Below are 12,920 nucleotides of genomic sequence, written 5' to 3' on the forward strand. Positions count from 1 at the left end.
AAGTTGAGTTAGCAACCAAGATTGATAGTGTAAAGAAATTTTTGGAGAATATTTTTCTCACTTTACACTAAGTTGTATGATACATATCTTCTCACACAAGAAGGATAGTGCTATATTACAAATCTAGAGAGATATATGAAGCTAACAGGTACTACTATACTAAATTATCTAGCTTAGAGTCTAAAGAACTTTAGGAATTTGATGAACTTTCAAGGCCAGTTGGAACCTCTACATGCTCAAGATGCAGATATTTGAGCTACATAGATCAACATACAATTCATGCTAACCCCTCACATGGAAGTACTTCACAAGGAGCTAGCCTATGTAGAGACATTGATGTAGAAAGATCCCCATTTTTTAACACTTGAAGGCTTAGTTCATCTTTCTACTGAGTTATCCATCAAAATCAAATCATTAGAGGTAGCTTGTGATAACTAGGATGCAACTTTGAAGTTATTACTTGAGATCCATAAATATTTCTTGGATAAACACACTATAGGTGTTTAACCCTTTAACATAAGTGTCAAAAGGGGGGAGAAATAAGTAAAGGGGAGCACTAAGTTTTGAGAGTGACAATGACTCCAAGGAAAAAATAGATATGGTTTTGGAGGAGACCAACCAAAGGGGGAGTCAAAGGCAGAAATAGAGTACAACATAGTTCAACATATGCATATTTACTTAGTAGGAGTATTGGTTCAAATTCACAATAGCACAATTAACTTAGGGGGAATTATAAAATTTTGAGGTATGATTGTTAAGTCAAGTTTTTAGAAAATTTTAAAATTTTAAAATTTTGTACTTATGTCAAGCAGAGATAGTGAGCATCTAACTTATGCTCATGAGCTAAGATCAATCATACAAGACCAAATATTTTTTCCACTGATGTCAAAAGGGGAGATTTTTAATCTTATATTGGTTTTGATATATGAGCGACAATATACTTAAGTCATTCACTGAGTTCATGACAAACAAGTAATACATGTTGAGCATAACTTGCCAAATAGTATATGTCGAGTGGAAGATACAGAGTAAGTGTCAAGTAACTAGTAAGTGCTGAGTCACTCATGTGTTAAGAAAATAATAAGTGCTAAGTCATTTAGATGTTGAGTGATCAATGAATTCTAATTCATTGGGAGCATGAGTTGCAACATTAAAGTTGCAGTTAATGCCGAGCATCAGGGACTTCAAGTGCCAAGTAATACAATTTTTGACATAGTTCTTTGTAATGACACCATCTACTATGTAAACCATTTTGGAGCTGACTTAAGGATTTTTTTTCAATCTTAGATGATAAGAATGAATCTTTATTGAGAATACCTATGTAGTACATGCATTCATGGTGACTAAGGTATGGTGAATTGAGATACATTACAGAATCAATTCAAGAAGAACAAAAGAAAAGAAATAGAGTACAGAGATACATTTAATTAGAAAGGATCAAGTAAACATTAGGAAAGAGGCAATCTATTATCTAGCAGTAGAGTGCTAACAATAGGATCACTACTGAGACATTCTAACAGGTCAATCAGTTAAATCTCTTAACAGAGTAGTCTTAACAGGTTGTTGTAAGTCCTTTAACAGGGTGCTTATTTTATTATAAGTTAAAGTTCTTTTACAAGGCACACTTCTAGCAGGGTATTGAAATCCTTAATAGGGTAAGCTCTAACAATCTTGTAAGCTTTTAATAGGGCATACCTTTCATAGGGTAGATCATGTTTCATGATCAAACATTGTAACCTTCATTGGATACACTTTATTACTGTAATAGTGAAGATTTTTGGGTGTCATCCCCACCCTAATTTTACCTTCTCCTTGGAGGGTTTCTAGGTAACCAAATATCTTGTTTCATACATGTGTTAAATGTTTGTTTACTTTCAAGTTATGGATGTATATGCTTAATTTGGTATTTCAATTTACATGAATAGATTGTGAGATGGATGTGTGATGAATGATTATAAGGTTGAAGTTTAGAGATGTATGTCTAACCAACTTAAGAAAATTCAAATGATAATATTTTTTAATAACATTCTAGATATAAGAATTAGACTCATCATAGATGTGATGCATATTTTTGGGTAATTTTTTTCTAAATGAACAATTAATTATTAATTTTCTACTATAGTATTTTTGGAATCAAAAAAATCTCGTGTTTGAACACCTTAACTAAACTTTGCAAAATTTAAATTTTATTTTCTCTTACTTATAGTAGAAGCATAGAATTTGATGCATCATTTGGATTTTATAAATGTTGTACCATTTGAAAGTTATAGTTGTTTTTAAATTAGTGTATCAATTAGTACTTTACACATAAATCCATTAGAAAATAAGTAATAATTACTTACCAAACTCATAATTTGAAAAAAATTACATTTATGGAAAGCTAAGAACATTCTTAAGAAACCCATTTCATTTCATCAAATTTTAGTGAATAAAAATTGTTAACTACATGTTTGAAGTAAAAAACACACAAGAACATGCCAAAAACATATTTTCTGGACATTTTTTAAGTTGACCATGTACGGTTTCTATCCAAAGGTATAATAGGCCTTATAAAGGTATTACTTTTTGGGTTTTGTATTAGGATGGGTGGGAAAAAAGTTGTAATAGATTTTGAAATGCATTGAGGCATGTAAGAACTACATAATTTTTAGGTCACCAATTTTTTGCACACCATGATCCTACATATACTTGTTCGTTTAACTATATCATCTTATTCAATTTTGTTAGATTATGTGAGTGACCAATATATCTACAATAGATCATCAAATACCAAAATTAATAAAGGATAAAATTTAAATTCCACACCTAAATTTTCCTCTAAACTTGTGATTTGATGGATGTTTATATCTTGTTCCAAAGGTTTGCATTTATGCACATCAAAAAATGTTAGCGATAATGCTCATGGAATCTGAATCAACACCTGTAATTGTGAATAAAAAGCCTACAATTCCCTGTAACCTTCACAACCCCCATTGAGTTGTAAGGGAAAGGGAGCAAGGTGAGGACCATTTGGATCACACTCTATCAAGAGGAAAAAAAGGAATACAACATAATTTCATTTCTATATTACTCATTCCTTGAGTTGAGACTTGTAAAGAAAATATTGTAGAGCCAAAGAAAGTCAAATTAAACATAAGCTAACAAAACACAGCCATCATGCATGCCTAGAGTGGTATTCCACAAACTACAACTTATTTTCCCCCTTGCATGCAAACTAGAGGTGTTGATCAAGTTTGAATCATGAAGGGTGCTCCCCTTCATACCATAAACCATAACAAAAATAAATAAGCAACAATAAATGTGAGAACAAAATATGGACTTCTTATTTGTATCACAAATGCATAATCATAGAATTCACAAGTATAATATGCTAACCCACATGGACACCTTCACTATAGTAATCTATAGGAAAATACTATGAAATATCACCCAGAGCTATCCTAGATAATATTTAGGCCTTTCTTATATAAGAAATTGTATGCCACTTGGGAAGGTTCCAAACATTAAAACTTAATACTTAGTGTTGACAGACCTAACAATACATATAGAGTCGGCCAAATACATCTTTGACAATTATTTTAGATATTTTAGGTATCTCAACTTTGAAAGACCATAACTCATGAACTATTTCTTCGATTGTCTATTATAACAATTTTTCAAAAATTCCAGCACATGATCTATAGGCTCAAAACTACACAAGCACTTTCATCAAGTTTTTAGACCTCATCTAGGCAATCTAAGGCCTCCAATGGTGAGCCTGAATATTTTTCTACAAATTTTTCCACCAAAAGTCTACAATAAATTCTTTGATACTTAAGTTGGATGAATGATATTTTCATTGTATGCTTATAACTCTAAAATGAGCCTTCATATAGAAAATGAGAACATTCCAAGATCGCATGAGAAACTTACTAAAAATAGCAAGTTCCCATTAATAGTAACCAACCTGTCTACTAGTCCTTATTAATATAGAAAATATTGAAATGAAAATATTTTTCAGTGATGCAAGATTTCTCTTACATGCAGGATGCTCCTACATTAGACACTTGGGGTAATTTGAGAAGTGACCCCATTACATCTCAAGTGTTCAGAGGAAAACCAAGATGGTGAACCTCCTTCCTTGCTAGCCATGATGAATCCTCCACCGGCCCCCCTTTCCATTTGAATAAATATTCCTCATAAGTTTTGTTCCTTGTACTTTTGTCAACACCACTATCTAGTATCTCCTCAATCTCCTTTGTAGCTAACCTAGTTGTTGGAATACTCTACTACACTTTTGCAATTTCATCTCCATCACGTCCTTCATAATACTCTATCAAATTTGAAATGTTAAATACTAGTTAAATATTCAATTTAGCAGGCAACTCGACTTCATAAGAATTTTTAGAAGCATGCCTTTTCCCTATCTTGCACAATCCAAACTTCTTCATCTTCAAATTATTATATGTACCCACTAGAAAATGCTCCTTTCTCAAATGAACCATAAGTTCATCTCCAATCTAAAATTCCTTATACCTCCTTTTCATCTATTCCTTAGCCTTATATTGTGTACTCATATTTATGATGTGCTTCCTCACCTCTCATGGACGTTCAACAAATTCTTCTACTTTAGCACTACTTATCTCTCCTTTATCCAACTACCTCAATTCAGAAGCATTTCTAGGACTACTCCCATATACAAGCTGGAATGGTGATTTACCAATACTCCCATTCACAAAATTATTATATGCAAATTCTACGTATGGTAAAATCATATCCCATCCTTTTGGTTTGTCTCTAACCAAACATCTTAGTAAATTTCCCCACCTATGATTCACAACTTCTGTCTATCCACTAGTCTATGGATGATGTGATGAACTAAACTTCAAATCTATCTTCAACTTCTTCCATAGTATATGCCAAAAATACCCAATAAATTTGGTATCTCAATTTGAAGCTATACTCTTTGGTAGACTATGTAGTCTCACCACTTCTCTAAAAAATAATTGTTTAATATGAACAACATCACTAGTCTTCTTGCAAAGAATAAAATGTGCCATTTTTGAAAACCTATCAACCACCACAAAAATAAAATCATGCCCAAGTTCGTCCCTAGTAATCTAAGAAAAAAATTCATGTTAACATCATCTCATGACTTCTTTGGTATAGGTAATGATTGATACAACCCTGTATTCTACTTCACTCCTTTTGCCATCTAACATACTCTACAAATTTGTACAAAATTATTCACATCTTGTTGTAATTGTGGCCAGTAATAACTCTCAACAACCGAAGCTATAGTTTTATCTTTGCAAAAATGTCCAACCAACCCTCCACTATGCTTCTCCTTGATGAGATTCTCTCTCATTGAAAATATGGTAATGCACAAGTAGCTTCCTTTAAACAACATACTATCCTAGAACATGAAATCCAACCACTTTGTCGTATCAAGTGCAATAGGTTCTATGCAAGCCTTCTATACTTCACCAAAATTAAGATCATCTCAATACAAAGTACCAAGTTCTAAAACCCAACCACCTTTATCTATATTTCTATTAGCAAAATTTTTCTTCTACTAAGTACATTTGCAACTTTTTTATACTTCCCTCTCCTATCTTTCAAAAAAATGTATAACTCTACAAAAACTCAACCCACTTCAAATGCCTCTGGTTTAATTTCCCTTGACTATTCAAATATTACAAAGCTTGATGATTAGTATACAAACAAACTCCTTAGGAAGAAGATAGTGTCTCCACTTCTTCAATGCTTGAACTATAGCATAAAATTCCTCTATCACACTTCATGGAGTAGACCATTCAAGGATAGCCTTCACTTTCTCTAGGTCAATTTTTAGACCTTCTCCTAAGACTACAAAATCAAGGTACGCTAACTCCTTCTTTACAAAATTGCACTTCTTTAGGTTTATCAACAACTTTTCTTCCCTCAACTTATCAAACACCTTGTGAATATTGATATCTTACAAAATACCAAAATATCATCTAGGTAAACAATGAAAATTTTACCCAAAAAATCCTTTAGTACCTCATTCTTGAGCCTCATGAAAGTGCTCAGTGCATTGGTTAGCCTAAAATGTGTGACTAACCACTCATATAGTCCTTCTTTGGTCTTGAAAATAGTCTTCCACTCATCACCTTCTCTAATATGAATCTGATGGTACCCACTCTTCAAATCTATCTTTGTGAAATACTTAGCCCCACTCAAAAAATCCATAATATCATCCATCCTTGGCAAGGGGAATCTATACTTGATTGTGATCTTGTTGATAGTGTGAGAATCTATGCACATTCTCTATTCTCCATTCTTCTTTGGTTTTAATCCAACTAGTACAACACATGGACTTAGAATATCTCAAATCAACCCCTTCTACAATAACTCATGAACTTGTTTCTTCAACTCTTCACTTTCTACTGGTGTCATCTTGTGTACTTCCTTGTTTGGAAAACTAGCTCCTGCAACCAAATCCATCTAGTGATTGATCTTCTCATTGGGGGAAATCCATTAAGTATATTATTTGATACAATATTAGAAAACTCTCCTAGCATATCTATAACTTTTGCACACAAATTTATGGTGTAACACACAAATTTATGTTGTAGACATCATGTGCTAAATTATATTTGTGTACTTCTTTGTTGTCAACATGACAACTCATAAAGGTGCATAAACTCCTAAGTGTCTCACAAAATAAATAATAAAATAATGCGTTAACCTAAGTAAACTTAAGTAAAGTGTAAATAGTAAATACATATTTACACCAATAGTAACCTATATAGAGGAAGGACAAGCACTGATAGAGGAAGAGATTTCAGTGAAAGATATTAAGTTTATTTTTTGGTATTATTATTAGTATTATTTTTCCATCAATTCCAAAGAGGGATATTTTTGAGAAAGAAGATTGTTGAAGTATATAAACCTATCATAGAAAAATTCATTATTTTGTCACTGATTTCAAACCTACTACTTGGTAGTAAGATAAGTTCAAACTTTGGTCAGAATGATAACATTTGATTGATTAATGAAGAGGAATTGAAAAGAAAGGATAACAAGAGTACCTAGAGAAAGCTTGATTTATATGGTTCATAAAAAGAGCACTAAGATGAAGTAATAATTTAATGATATAGTTTATTTTTTATCTACTTAAGCCCACAATGAAATGATACTAAAGAAAACCAAGAAGGAGACATTAAAAAAACATGTATTTTCCAAGCTTGACTGGGAAAATAGTGCAATCTAAGCATTGGTTTAGGCAAGTAGAAAGATGGTTATGATCGAGGAAAGAAAAATTTAGTATGTACCACAAAAAGAAAAATTTAGTATGTGTCAAACATCAAAAAAAGGCAATATTGACCAAGAATTATTTAGTTTATGTTTAGCAACCTAGTGTTGACCAAGCATTAGAAGTCAATTATTTTTGAGTGACAACATAAAGTCTTTGAATGAATTTTTGATGAATATGAGCTGACATAAGTTGATTTATTAAATTATGTAAATCATTTTGATGATAAGCTTAATGTGATGGTAGCACATAATTCAAGATAAATTGTTTTAAGATGAATTTGATGAGTATTGTAAGAGAATTTTCTAGAGGGAATATAATGGAAAGAAGGGAGGATTTGATGAATCTAACCTAACCCTAAGATGGAAGATTGTGGTTAAGTAGAAAAAGAGCCAAAAACAAGTGTTGAAGCTGGAGTGGAAGTCCAAATCTAGAATTTGGAGGGGTTGCTTCATATGGTGGCTGAAGGCATGGACCTATAGTTGGCATACTAAGAAAGAAGGATTAAGGAGGTGAAGGCTTGAAGGGTGAACAAGAAATCAAAGATGAAGGGGAATGAATTCCAAGAAGAGTAGAGAGTTGAATGAGAGATCTATATTTGCAAGTGAGTCATTTTGTTATCAGATCAATTTCTACTATTACTTTCTAGCAATTGTATCAATCTAGATAAATCCTTTGTATTAAGATTGACCTAATATTCATGAGTAAATCCTTTAATTGAGTGAAATTCTAATGGAATGTTCTAAAGCCATCTAGCAAGGATCACTCTTAATAGGGTGATTGAAAACCTTTAATCAAGTTCACATTTAATAGTGTGCATTATAACCTTTAATAAGGTTTGCTTCTTACAAAGTTCACTTTAGAAGAGTGAAAATTGGCAGCATGTTACTGGTGGTTTTTCCCAAATTTAATTTTCATGTTAAATCCTTATGTCAAATTGTGTGATTTAATTTGTGATATTTCATGTTTACATTTCTGCAAAGTTCATTTGACCTGGTATAGTAATATACAAATGTTTGAGATATTAGATGATCTAAGTACTAATTTTTTTTATCTATACATTTGGACCTTGGATAATTGATTCACTCCCCCTCTTAGTTATTCTAAATCATTCCAAGAAAAATAAGTTTCATTTCAAAATGGAGTGGATTTGAATGAGCTATTTCTTATGATGGCCTATAGAGTTGGTTGAATTCTTTTAAAGTAAGGGTTTAACTATCAAATTACTAAGAGAGATTGATAAAAATAATAAAATATTGAAATATTGATTTCTTATCTTAGTTTGTGTGATATTAATATGCCTCAAGATTATGCATACACTTCTTCCCATAGTTTTCATACATGGCAGTTATAAATTCATATTACATGCTTCAAGATTTAATATACATGGTTTCAAGATTTTATATACATGTCTTCCAAGATAGTAACACATGATTTTCCTATGCTTCCATGTTTTGAAAGCATGGAAATTACACATGCATTGTGAATCCTTCCAAATTTTTGAATCATGTTGACTGGGCAGCTACAACCACAATAGTTAAAAAAACATATTCTATCCTTTACTAATAATATATGACATAAAATCCATTTCCACTATGCTTTCTTGGATGTGCATTCCCTATTCTAAATCTCCCATGGTGGCACAAGTAAGAAGCATACTAACACAATTTTGAAATGTGGCTTTACACCTACCAATTGCATTTTCACAAAAATCAGCAACCTATATAATAAATCAATATATAGTGTATCCTAGAAGTATGGAATTGCATCTGAAAGAATCTCTTGGAGGCAATCTGTCAACAAGTTAACATGTACAATCTATTCCTCCCTATTTTACATACATAGCCACTAGAGAATTTCCTACTATATGACCAAAAAAATTATCTTTTCATTATGCTTTAATGAATGTCAATGCATGTCAATTCCTTGTTTTGAACATCTTGTTTCGGCCTATGCCAAGGGAGGATATGAACAAAGGTTTTAGAAGTGGGCTCGACACCCATAATAAAATTTTCTTGAAATTCTCTCAAGTCATTTAAATAATTCAATTTGTGAATATCTTGCAACATTTGCAATCAATAAGATTTCATATCTCAAAGGCACATTTTAAACGATTCAAAGTGTATTTTCTATTGTACCACACTTTTCATACATGTCTATCAAGGTAGTTGCAAGTTGCAACTACAAAATCTAACAAAATTTCTTTATCCTTCACACTTTGATGAATGTACACGGTCTATGCCAAACCTCTAGTCAAAGCACTAAAAATCTACATCATGTAGGAAAACACTTAAACATATTTTTTTCTATCTATTATCTACACACACTCTCAATAATCTAGTCTTAGTGAATTTTTTTATGATTTATTTTCTTGTTGACAAATAATCTTTGTAGTGATATCATATTTGCTAGCATTCTAAAGATGCCCTGAAGTGTAGATTATGATCTCAAGAGTAACGCATCAAAGGCAATTTGAAAGTCTCAAGATGAATAAAGAAGAGAAGATACTTTTATATTTGCTTCATGTTAATGAGATGGTAAATATAATAGCAGGTCTTTATGAAGAGGTTGATGAAGGGGTGAACCCACAATAGTAAGACACCATGATTTTGATTATGTATACACAATGAAAGACACTATTATATAAAGAAAATGATTACATATATGAACTAATAAGACATTGAATAAAATTGAGATCATGGATAATATAATGACAATAATGAAGAAGGTGAAGAGAAATGGTCATAAGTTAGGACATCAACAAAAAAATTGATAAGAGAATGCATATGACAAAAGTGGTAGTCCTAAATGTTTGTAATAGATGACACTATTAGAGAAACAAAGTGAATGATAACATAGGTGATACAATAGTTAAATAATATATTGTGTTAAGAGAAAAAAGTGAGGAGGTGGCTATTGTAGAATAGAAATATCAAGGCATTAAGATTGAGAAAACCATCCATGGCACCCAAGAAGGAATTGACAACATAGAAAGGATGAGAGAGTAATCATCCATGATGTGTGTACAAATTTGATTACAATGCTTTTAGATAACCTTATTTTACTATGAAACAATAGAAAAATCAATTAGGTAAAGTATACTCCTAAAGTTGAAAACCTAGAGGGTCCCATTCCAATTACATTGAAGATCTTAATAGCCTTCAAAACATCCTTTGTAGTAAAGCTAAGGAAACCAAAAGAATTATCTTCCATGGAGACTACCTAGGACCTAGCCCCTCCTCATTATATATTTCACCCTACCTCTCTTGGCACTACATCTATATTCCCTACTTTGTACTACTTATAATTTTAGTGGAAGTATAGTTTTGGAGAGAGTACAAGATTTCATTGTGAAATTTTATTGAATTGATCCAAAACTTTTAGTTTGGTGCTTCTCAAAAATACATCCTATTAAAAATTTCACATGACACAAGTCCCCAAAATTGAAATACTTTATCTTATTTCCATTAATACTTCCTACAAATGAATTATATTCTTATGATTCATGTAATGGATAAAAAAATGGTGTAACCCTTGACCTTTCAAGAATAAGTGCTAGTTTTATTATGTCACAAGTTAGAAAATGGTCACCACGTATCAATTTTATGACTAACCAAGGTTTTTATTTTGTATTATCTCTAGCTCATTAGATAATTTGACATTTTTTTTTAACTTGAAAATTTGCATATGTCTACCATGTGGTGGGTTTGTTTAATGTGATTGTGTTCTCTCAAGATAAATAAGAAGAGTGTGTTTTAGATGGAGAATAAGCAAGTTAATATTGCCTACCCAAAGTTTTAAAGATAGAAGGTTATCTCTAACTTGTAAAGGCTTTTTACTATGAATCAAAATATTAGAGAGGTAATGACAATAATTTTTTTGTTACATGCTCACTAAATCACTAAGGTAAAATATTCTAACATTCTAAACCAATGACTTGACAATGAATGGTTTATTTTCCTTGATTGCTAGCCCATGAGGGTTTGAGGCATTAACATTTTTTACTAGAGAGTGAATATTTAGTTGTTTGTATCTTATCACCAAGTCAAAAATTATAATGAAGAATAGTTATCAAGGCTAAGAGTTAGTGACAAAGTGACACATGTCTAGATGACTTTATGGTGACTAATGAAATGTAAAGGAATAAGAGTTCTGGATGAAGAAGAGGGTGACAAATAAAATTATTTAGTGCCTTTTTAATGATAAATTGAACACTTTATACTATAAAGACTACTTTTAAAATTTAACACACAACTCAGTATTATGCACAATATGAATTTTATTGTCTATGAATTATGCATTATCCAACACCAAGAGGTAAATATTGACTATGTAATTGTTCACACACCAATTATTATACTAACAGAGAGAGAACCAATATAATTTTGATAACTTTAATTTTTTTCTTATACATATTTTTTATATGTGTATCCTTAGCCAAACATGTTAGTAAATAAATGAAATATCATTCAACATAGAAAGTGAGGATCTCATAACAAAAACTTATCTCATGGAAAACCTACTAGGGTAAAAACCATAGCTAAGAGGTGATGCTCACAAAGATTGCACCCTTTGAGAATGTGCATAGTCAAGATCTTATCCCCATTCAAATATTATAAATATATTGTCAAATACCATCTAGTTATAGGATTTAGGAGAGACCAATTAGAGTCTTTACCCAATTAAAGATAGCCTAGCCAAAGAAATTATGGTACAAATAAATGCATCACCCTTAGGTGATTTAAGAGAACTATTAGAGTCCAACCTTGATGAGATTTTTTGTTGTAATTATAAGAGAATTAAAAAATGATTGGCTATGTAAGATAACTACTTGACTTAGCTTGATTTACATTATATGTGTGATCATGGCTCTATCTACAATTTTGTCTACACTTCCTTAGCTTTTCAAATTAGATTCAATTACTTTTGTGCTTGGTTTCTCCTAGATTGAGAAATTTTTCACTCAATGATCTTGGCTTATTGGCTCTATTGAACATGCTTAACTTTCACACTCTGTCTTAACCTTCTTCTTTCACCTTTTCACTAGTGATTGCACTTATCCTGGCTCGATGGCATTCAAATTTTGCAATATCCAATCCATGCTCATTCATATATAAATGAATTAAAAATTCCTTTCTTTCCTCATCCTCAAACCCTAAGTTGTGAATTTAGAGTTCGAATTCACCTTCCTTTGCTATGTATCTTTTCTTTTATCTATCCTACACCATTTCCTCAAGTAATGTGTGTCAGGTGTAGTTTCCCATTTATAGAAAGAGATGTGTTTTGTTTGATCTTTTTCTACTTGTTGGGAATAATTAAAATTTGAACTCTCCCACAAAACTTCTCATTCAAAATTGATGTGATAGAATACTCCAACATTCTTTGAGGTGTCAAAATAACTTACCTACTTAGTAACATGCCCAATCACAAGTATATTGCCTCTTCTTACTATCCTTGATGAGTTCCCCTCAACTTGTTTGGTAGACTATGACCTCTTCATCCTATATTTATGTCTTCCTATCTTGTTTCTTTTTTTTCTTCCCACTTGTACTTATCCAAAATTATCTAAGTATGATTGTGAAGACCACTTATCTTCACTTTTTCTTTCTTTTTTCATTCTCCAATTTTGTTCACCTATGGCTAG

Source organism: Cupressus sempervirens, chromosome 6 (genome assembly GCF_028749045.1).
Source record: "Cupressus sempervirens isolate cs-2001-9-10 chromosome 6, ASM2874904v1, whole genome shotgun sequence".
NCBI lineage: Eukaryota > Viridiplantae > Streptophyta > Pinopsida > Cupressales > Cupressaceae > Cupressus > Cupressus sempervirens.